This window comes from Marmota monax, unplaced genomic scaffold (genome assembly GCF_021218885.2).
Source record: "Marmota monax isolate L192 unplaced genomic scaffold, Marmota_monax_Labrador192_F-V1.1 WCK01_AAM20220418_F8-fsc00067, whole genome shotgun sequence".
In the NCBI taxonomy this organism is placed as follows: domain Eukaryota; kingdom Metazoa; phylum Chordata; class Mammalia; order Rodentia; family Sciuridae; genus Marmota; species Marmota monax.
In genome coordinates this window covers 7065872-7075727 of record NW_026695065.1, presented here as the reverse complement: position 1 = coordinate 7075727, position 9856 = coordinate 7065872, and the positions used below count along the sequence as shown (strand labels likewise).

The 9856-nt window shown below is 36.6% G+C and overlaps 1 pseudogene; it reads right to left on the bottom strand.

Annotated features, from left to right (window-relative positions):
* Positions 1-3233: 3233 nt before the first annotated feature.
* LOC124081634 (small nucleolar RNA U3) lies at positions 3234-3409 on the bottom strand (annotated as a pseudogene).
* Positions 3410-9856: the final 6447 nt, after the last annotated feature.

Below are 9856 nucleotides of genomic sequence, written 5' to 3'. Positions count from 1 at the left end.
TTATATTCAAAGAGCATTAGGAAAACACAGGTCTTATTTTGTAGCATTTTCCATAACTCTTTTCTGTTTTTGAATATCTGATGGCAACATATTTCCAATTCTGAGTTCTTAGTCACAGTTTAGGAGTATATTCTATGGAGAAAATGACTCTCTCTAGCTTTTGTGATTTCCTTGCAACAAATAAACCCTAATATAAACTGCACAAATATAGTGCATTAGAATAGATGTTTATGTTACTACCCCAAATTCATATGTTAAAATCTTAATTACAAAGATGATAGTATTAGGAGATGGGGCCTTTCAGAGGTGATTTAGATCCTGAGAGCAGTGCCCTCATGAAGAGGATGTTGCCTTTGTAAAGGAAACCCTAAAGATATTCCTTGTCCATTTCTGCCATGTGAGGTTACACTGAATATATAGCTGTCTATAGAGGAAAGGGATCAAGGGGAGGCAAAGGGGAAGTGCTGGGGGAATGAAATGAAGCAAATTGTTACGTGCATATATGAATATATCAAAGTGAATCCTGTGGTGAGCCGCTTCTGCCGTTTCTGCAGATTATGGTCGCCATTACAAGATGACGCTGGCTCCGCTGTGGTCTGTGACAAACAACTCCTTATCTGGGAGAGTTGGCACATGATTTTTCACCACCCTGTGAGAAAGCTCCACGCGGCAGCTTTGCATTGGGGCTTGGGATGCTTTATTAAGGCTGGGAGGGGCATCCGAGAGAGAGAAGAAGAAATATCCAGGGCCTGAATAAACTGTTGAAAGAAGATTCTCGAGTTGCGTCTTCCTTGTGGGCAAGGGGTCGCAGAATCCCACTGTTATGTATAATTATAATGCACTAATAAAACATTAAAAAGAAGATGGATTGTCTAGGAAGCAGGGTTTGCCAGATATTGAATCTACTGATGCCTTCATCCTGGACTTGGTAGCCTTCTGAACTTTGAGAAATAAATTTCTGTTGTTTATAAGCCACCAAGTCTTGGTATTTTGGTATAGCAACTCAAGTGGACTAAAACATATTACAACACAGGAATGTATTAATGAGGGGTTTAAAATATTCTGCTTTTTAAAAATGTGGGTTTTTTTTTTTTAGTACGTCAGTGATCTGCCCATAACATGTGCTATACGGTGATGATTCAGCTGATATAGGTGTTAATCTGGTTGTCCCTAGTTTTCCCTAAGAAGTCCTACTAGTGCTACACACAATGCTCACTGTTGCTTATTTTCTTTATAGTTTTATATACCTTGAGCAAGTGATAAGCATATTCAGCTATTGAGAAAACTACCTACCTTCCAATCATGTAACACCTATCTTCTCTCAGAGATCAGGGTAATTTCACTACTTTACTTTTGTAAGACTATTAAAGAGTGGTTTAGCACTTGTCTTAATACACCTGGGTGTCAATACAAGAGCAGCAATTTTTGTGAGCATGTGCAAGTTATTTAACCTCTCTTGATCTTTGTTTTTTCTTCTGTAAAATGGGAAACCATTAATACCTACCTCAGAACATTGAGGAGAAAACAGCAATTTAATTAACGATAAAAAAAATATAGGAAAATGCTAAATGCATAGTAAGTAGTCAATATATGAATAGAAGTGGCTGTAGCTGTTATTGTTTTATTAGAGGATCTTTAGAAATCCCACAGGAGCAAACCGGGAAGGGGAAAGTGTAAGGGTAAAAGAAATTAAAGTTAAAGTGTAAAAGACTGGGCATTGTAAAGTTTCTAAGCTGCAAGGCCTGAGTTAAAATGTAAAGGACCAGGTATTGTTAAGTTCCTATGCTACACCTAAAACCTGAAATTCCCATAGCTGTTAGGACAATACCTGGAACTGCCCAGTAAATATTCCCCCTGACCATCTGGTTGTTTAATAACCTAGGACCCTATGCGGCCTGGCACGTAGGCATCAAAGGACCTAAACCAATCAGTTTGAATGTATCCCCCCCATTAGGAGTGACCTATCACTCCCGCCCGACCTGTTCCCGCCAATGAATGAACTAATCATGTTTAGGAATTGTTGTTTGATTTTCCCGTGGTGTATGATGATTTGTTAAAGGAGACTGTGATGTATGCAAAGTCCCCGCCCTCCCCAAAAAGTGTACTTAAGCACTGTTCAACCCCTGCTCAGGCTCTGGGCTGCTCTCCCTTCTTGAGTGAGCACAGAGCCCCAGAGCGCTGGATTGGATCCTCAATAAACCCCTTTTGCTGTTGCATGAGCCGTGGTCTCTTGGTGGTCTCTTCCTCTGACGTTCGCCGGACCCTTACAAAAGGACAAAGAATAAAGAATGAGTAATATATCTCATATGTGTATAGCAAAAGAAAATAATGGCTTATGAGCCAATTTCTTCAACTTTTCCAGATAATTCTATGAAGAATGTAAAGTAACCTTTCTTGTTCATCAACAGCTTCTCTCTTTTTGAACAATCAGGGTTATTCAATAAAAGCTAAAGCATGATTATGCAAGCATTTTTGCTTTTTTTGTGAAATATATGCCACATTCTTAGGGGAATTTAATCAAAAGCTGATGATTCACATATTCCTAAAAAATCAAAACTGATTTTGGAGAAGCGTTTTGATATTCAAAAGCTTTTTATTCTTATTATAACCATAACTCCACCCTCTGGAAAAATAGGTTATTATATTTCTTAAGTAAATTGATTTAGCATCAAAGATTTGGTTTCAGACTGTGAATTTCTGAATTTTTCAGGGGTAATTGGGAGAGATAGTGATGTTTTGAATATTGTAGAATGAACCATTCCCAACCATAAGAAATTATTCCAACAGACACAGAATTTCTGAGAGCCAGGTGATTATATAAGAGAAACTGGATTCCCTGTCTCTTTATTCTCCTGAACACCCACAGAGTATTCAAAAACACCCATCTGAAAAGTATTTTAACTAACATATTGGCATAGAATGTCACAAACAAAATAAGAAACAAAATAATTATAAATGGACAAGAATGGTATATACATGCAAAAAATCATGAAAACTGGTGTTTAGAGCAAGCATCCAGTACTTAGAACCACAAAGGAAGTTGAAGAAAAGGTCAAAATATGTATAATTATGATTTTTGTCATAGTACAGTAGCTTAAAATTGAGTTTTCAACCATAGAAATAATCTTTGCAGGGATATGGAGAAACATTTTATTTTTGATTTAACAGAACCTCAACCACCATTTAATGACTAAAAAGTAATGGAGCTACTACTGCATTTATTTTCTGGGCAATCAGATAGGTACTTTCTGGCACACAGTGAGAAATATGCTTCTGTGAGGCCTTCATCAAGATATTGTTCCACGGTCCTGCCAAGAAGCAGGTCTGATACCTGATTACTTCCCTTAATCTAGCAGCCTTTATTTTTCTAATAATGAACTATAGAAATGATCCCTGAAAGTACAGTCTTTGGCAGTCCATATTCTTTTTTTTTAAAGAGAGAGAGAGAGAATTTTTTTTAATATTTATTTTTCAGTTTTCGGTGGATGCAGCATCTTTATTTTATTTTTATGAGGTGCTGAGGATCGAACCCAGCGCCCCACGTATGCCAGGCGAGTGCATTATGGCTTGAGCCACATCCCCAGCCCCCATATTCTTTTAAATGTTGCTTAACATGTTAGGTTTGGGGGTATAGAATTTTAAAATAACAAAAGCAAGTCACAGGCAGAAATGCAGACAGTCCAGAGCCTTGCTTCTCCAAATGTTAGCCTGATGTTAGTAACACACATAAAGGAGACTGATTTCTCAAGAGAGCATATGGACTCAACCACATTGTAATAATAAATACATAATGTCTGTTTCTTAGTTCCCAGAGATTAAAAAAAAAAAACACAGTTGCTGAAATATTTGAAGTCTGCATTTCAACATAATCCTTCTCTGTAGGCATTTATATATGGAACCTAAGTTATAGTCAGAAAGTGACTTGGTAAGAATGGAATCAAAACAGGGACATTAGGTAGAATTTTTAATTATTTTTTTTTATTTTTTGGTACCAGGGATTGAACCCAGGGGCACTTAACCACTGAACTATATACCCAGCCTTTTTTGTATTGTATTTAGAGACAGGGTCTCACTGAGTTGCTTGGGGCCTCACTAAATTGCTGAGGTGGGTTTTGAACTCATGATCTGTTGGGGGTTTTAGCCCCCCATTCCCTCATGACCTGTGGGAGAGATTGGGGTACACGCCCCCGACCAGGACAGGCCAAGAAAGGTAAAGGTAGACTGGCCACCCACACCCAGCCCTCCCTCCCTGGAGGACAATCAGACAAAGCAGGATCTTTAATGAGAAAACACACACAGCTAATATAATATACAGGTGCCAATCAGGATAAAGGTCAGCAGGGTGGGGAGAATTTACGTCTACACCCCTCCTACAGGCAGTAATGTCCCTGAGGGCAGAAGGGTTCTGAGCCTATCCTAGAGGTGGTCCCATTCTTCACCATAACCCAGGGCAATGCCTTCTGGCTAATCTCTAGGTACTCTCTTAGCCACATGTGGCCCCAGGACTGGGAAGCGGGTGCAGCCAGCAAGTTAAGTTTCCTCTTTTCTGATGCAACATGCCCCACGTTACATCATGCCCTACAATGATCCTCCTGCCTCAGCCTCCTGAGTAGCTGGGATTATAGGCATGTGCTACCGCCTCCAACTAGATAGAATTTTTAATGTCATCAGGCTAAGATAGATAAGCACAATAAAATTGATCTTACCAGTAGTGCTAAAATTCTTGAGTTTGTTGGCAGCAATACCCTGCTCCCAATTACACACTAGTGATAACTGTAAATATGCAAAAGTTATCATTCAAAGCTATTTATCTTCTCCACAATGCTTGTATGGACTTTGCCAACCTTTGGCTCTGTGATGCTCCTTTACCTGAGTCAGCGACTCAACCTTTCCCCACTACCTTCTGATGTTCTTTCAGTTTTATAATAAACTCAAGCAAATTAGAGTCAAATCCTGTGGGCTTTGGAGTTAAATCAGTCAGGGTCCCAGCAGGAAACAGTACACTCCAGATGGTTTGAATTAAGAGACTAATGGATAGACATGAGTCACTCAGAAATGAGCAACAGTTAGAAGTTGTTATCACCACTAATCCTGAAGGGATTACAGCGCAGACTGAAAGCAGGATCCAAGGGGATCCTACTTGGCAGGAGCTGTAATCAGTGAAGGGGCTCATGTACTGCTGGGGACAAGGCGTTGAAATAAAGAGGGCTTGATGAAGAATGAAGGACAGTTTTCTTCCCCTAACCTAAAATTTCTTGCTGATGTCACCTGTTTGCCTAACTGATTGGAAAGTCAGCTGGCAAGGGAGGTTGAGTAATTCAGTCCACAGAAGTCAGTTTTCCAGGAAACAAAGCAGAAAAGATGGGGATGGTGGTGGTTTTTGAGGAGAGGCAACAAAAGAAAATAAGCAGTACAACAGCCATTGTGTATCTCTTTAGAGACCTTTTATATCTACATTTAGATCCACTATATGTTGATCTTTTGTACTGTAAATGGAAAGTCTTGTTTATCTCAATGATGAATGGATAAAGAAAATGTGGTATATATACACACAATGGAGTATTTCTCAGCTATAACGAAGAATGACTTTATGACATGGGCCATATTTTCTAGGAAAGACTATGCCCAAGACATTGGATATGAGATAATTTTCTAGAAATAATTTTCTAGAAAATTAAGGCTGATTGACACAAAGACAAATACCACATGTTCTCATATGTAGAAGCTATAGAATGTCAACCTGAATGTAATACAGTGATTAATAGAAGTTGGGATGGTGGGGAATCGGTGGATAAAGGGAGGGTGGATTTGTACAGTTCACACTATATGCATATATAGAGATATCACACTGAATCCCATTAATATATACATTTGATACATGTTGGTCAGTGTAAAAGATATTAGAAAAGGAAAATTAAGAATGTTCATTAGTAGGAACATGAAACTGGAGAACACTGGGAGCAGCTCTAAAAATCAAAGCTAAAGTTGCTTATGTCCCAGTCTCCAAATGAGTAAACACTGAGCTTTCATCTCACTCCAGTCAGAATGGCAATTATTAAGAATACAAGCAACAAAAATTGTTGGCAATGATATGTAACAAGGAAAAGATACATTCATACATTGCTGGTGGGATTGCAAATTGGTGCAACCACTATGGAAAGCAGTGTGAAGATTCCTTGGGAAACTTGTAATGGAACCACCATTTGATACAGCTAGCCCACTCCTCTGTCTATACCCAAAGGACTTAAAAATAGCATACTATACTGATGCTACCACATCAATGTTATGGCAGCTCAACTCATAATAGCCAAGCTATGGAAACAATTTAGGTGTCCTTCCATGGATAAATGGATAAAGAAAATGTGGTATATATTCACACAATGGAGTATTATTCAGCTATAAAGAGGAATGACTTTAAGACATCGGCCAGTAAATGGATGGATCTGGAAACTATCATGCTAAGTAGACCAGTCCCCAAAGCCAAAGGTTGAATGTTTTTGCTGATATGTGGATGCTAAACCATAATAAGTGGGGGTAGAAATTTAGTAGTAGATTAGACAAAGGGGAATGAAGAAAAGGGAGGGGGATGGGAAAAATAAAGACAGTGGAATGAATTTGACATAATTTTTTTATGTACATATATGACTACACTACAGTGAACCCCATTATCTTAAGGCTGGGATTCTAATCAGAAAAGATATACTCCATGCTTGTATTACTGTATCAAAATGGATTCTACTGTCATGTATAAGTAAGAAAAAACAATTAAAAAACAAGAAAAAAAGATGAGTAGTTTAGGTGTAGAAGAATATAGATGGGAGAAGTAAAATCGGTAAGATGGTAAGAATACATGTATGGTGGGGATGCATATGATCCATGGGCCTGAATTGCTATTGCATACTAACACACAGTGGTTTCTTTTAATCACGAGAGAACTAGTCTTACTGCTGTCCTACACAACCAGGAGGCCTGAATGAGGGAAGAGAAGAAAGAGTTGATAATATTTATTGGAACATCAAAATCATTGAGTGATTTCTAAGCAGAAAAAGGGCAGCTTTGATATCATTTTCAAATAATCAGTTATCAAAGGAAGTTCATCACTACTGAAAAGTAAAGCATGCAATGATTAAGGAAAGGGATGTTTACATAAATAAGAAATTCATGAGGGTAGAATAGCAGGCAAAATAAACAAACTAGAAACTCAGCATGATTGAGTTGTGTTGGTCAAGTGAGGTTTTCCAAAATACCTATATTTTTCTTTGTTTTATCTTCTGTCTTAAAAAGCAATGTGTGATTTTATAGTTACCAAACAAAACTGTAACTTATGTTTCACTCTTTAAATAGCTTATTTTATGTACATTTGACAGTTCTATTATATTTCTGAAAGGAGTTGAAATTCATTTTTTATTAACAATTGGGGAAAGAGGGTGCACACCTCCTTATGATTCCTTGATCTATATTTTAGAAGGACAATGTAGCCAGTCAATTGATACATGAATAATCATTCTACATGCTTAGCACAGATCTGGGTTTCTCTGTTAACAGAAGCACTATAAAACGTGGTCTTGCCTCTCAAGGAGTTTATGATTTGACCTGCATGAGAAAGCATACACATATAGGATTAGGGATTATGCAAGATAATGTATAATTAAGTACCAAAATGTATGGTATACACTGCAACTGCTGGAATTATCAGCAAAGGCCTGTTGAAGCAGAATTTGATTTAGACTGAAATATAAGATGCACATAAGTGGAAGGAAGTTATCGATATGAATACTATTTGGGTCATAAACCTTTTAAATATTTGCTCAACTTGCCCTTTCTCACTCTGTTTTGCTCATGGTGCTCCTATTTAAGTATCTGTGAACTTAAGATTTAAATCCTTTGTTTTGTGATTTATTTTATTCTTGTGCTTAGAAAATCTTTCCACATCTAAAAAGTATTAACTTCCATTTTCTCTTGAAATTTTTGTTTATGTTTTAACAATTGGCTTTTTATCTGTCAACTTATTTTCATACATTTTGTTAGATAAGAATCTAATTTTTTCTTATATTGATTTTATATAACAGCATTTTTGTACTGATTCATTAAGTCTGGATTGCTTGTTATGCATTCTTTTTACGTGTTAAATTCCAATATATGTTAGGTTTTGTTTCAGTTAGATTACTCCTGTTTTAATTTATATTTATTTTTAAACAGAATTATAAAAATCAAAAAGTGTACATACTAGGGGAGTACCAAGGGATGTTTTAATACACAAATACATTGTATAAAGTTTAAATCAGGTTAAACATATCTATTTTTTAATCAGTTATCATTTCTTTTAAAATCCTTTCTTCTAGCATTTTGAAATGTTCAGTAGATTATTGTTATAATATTTACCTTTCTGTGCAATTGTACATCAGAACTTGTTTTTCCTACCTAACTTAACATTGATCAACTTTTTCCCATCCCTCGTTTCCTCCTAGTCTCCCCAGCTTCTGGTAACATTACATCAATCTACTGTTGACTTTCAAGTTATAAACTTTTTTAGATTCCATATATGAATGAGATCATGAGGTACTTGCTTTCTGTGCCTGTCTCATTTCACTTTACATAATGGTCCCCAGTTCTATTCATGTTGTCACAAATGACAGAATTTCTTTTTTATAAACAAATACTATTCTATTGTGCATATGTATTACAATTTCTTTATCTAGTCATCAGTTGATGGGTATTTAGCTTGTTTTCCATTTCTTGGCTATTGTGAATAATGTTACAGTGAACATGGGCATGAACATGTTTCTTTGGTTTCAGTTCTTTCACATATATACCTGGGAATGGGATTGCTGGATCATAGGTAATTCTATTTCTAGTTTTTGAAGGACCTTCACACTGTTTTCCAAAATGACTTTTCCAACTTATATTCCTATCAACAGTAGCAACAGTTCCTTTTTATTCACATCCCTTTCAGCACTTGTCACCTATCATGAATGCTCCAAATATATTCACTGATGGGTCAAATAATGGTACAGCACCAATAGTTACACCTGATCAAACTTTCACATTTTTAGTACCCAAACAATCAGTTCAAAAGGTAGAGCTTAATGCAGTATTACAAGCTTTTGTGATGTTTAAAGATTCTGTATTTAATTTATTTTCCGATAGTCAGTATATAGTTAATGCTATAGTATCCCTTAAAGATGCTGGTAGGATTTCCCCTTCCTCTACTGTTTTCTCTTTGCTTTCCACTATACAAAGTCTAATCTGGGACAGAAAAGATCCATTCTTTATAGGACATATCAGGGCACATACAGGATTGCCTGGAGCCCTTAGTTTGGGCAATGATTTAGCAGATAAAACTACACATGACATACATATTTTCTCTACACTAGAAGAAGCTATAAATTTTCATAAAAAGTTCCATGTCAATGCTAATACTTTACAAAAGCGTTTTAAAATAACTAAGGAACAAGCTAGACAAATAATAAAACAATGTCAAAATTGTGTGACCTTTTTACCACAAGTTAATCTTGGAGTCAATCCTAGAGGATTGATACCTAACCATATTTGGCAGATGGACGTCACACACTTGCCAGAATTTGGAAAATTAAAATATTTGCATGTTACAGTTGATACTTCTTCTGGATTTTTGATGGGCTCCCTTCATGCCGGAGAAAAAACTAAAGATGTTATAGCTCATTGCTTACAAAATTTTGCCACCATGGGTGTTCCAAAACAGTTAAAAACAGATAATGTCCCTGGTTATACTTCTACCTCTTTTAAACAATTTTGCTCAACATTTGGCATTACTCATATAACAGGAATCCCATACAATCCATAGGGACAAGGCATAGTTGAAAGAGCTCATCAAACT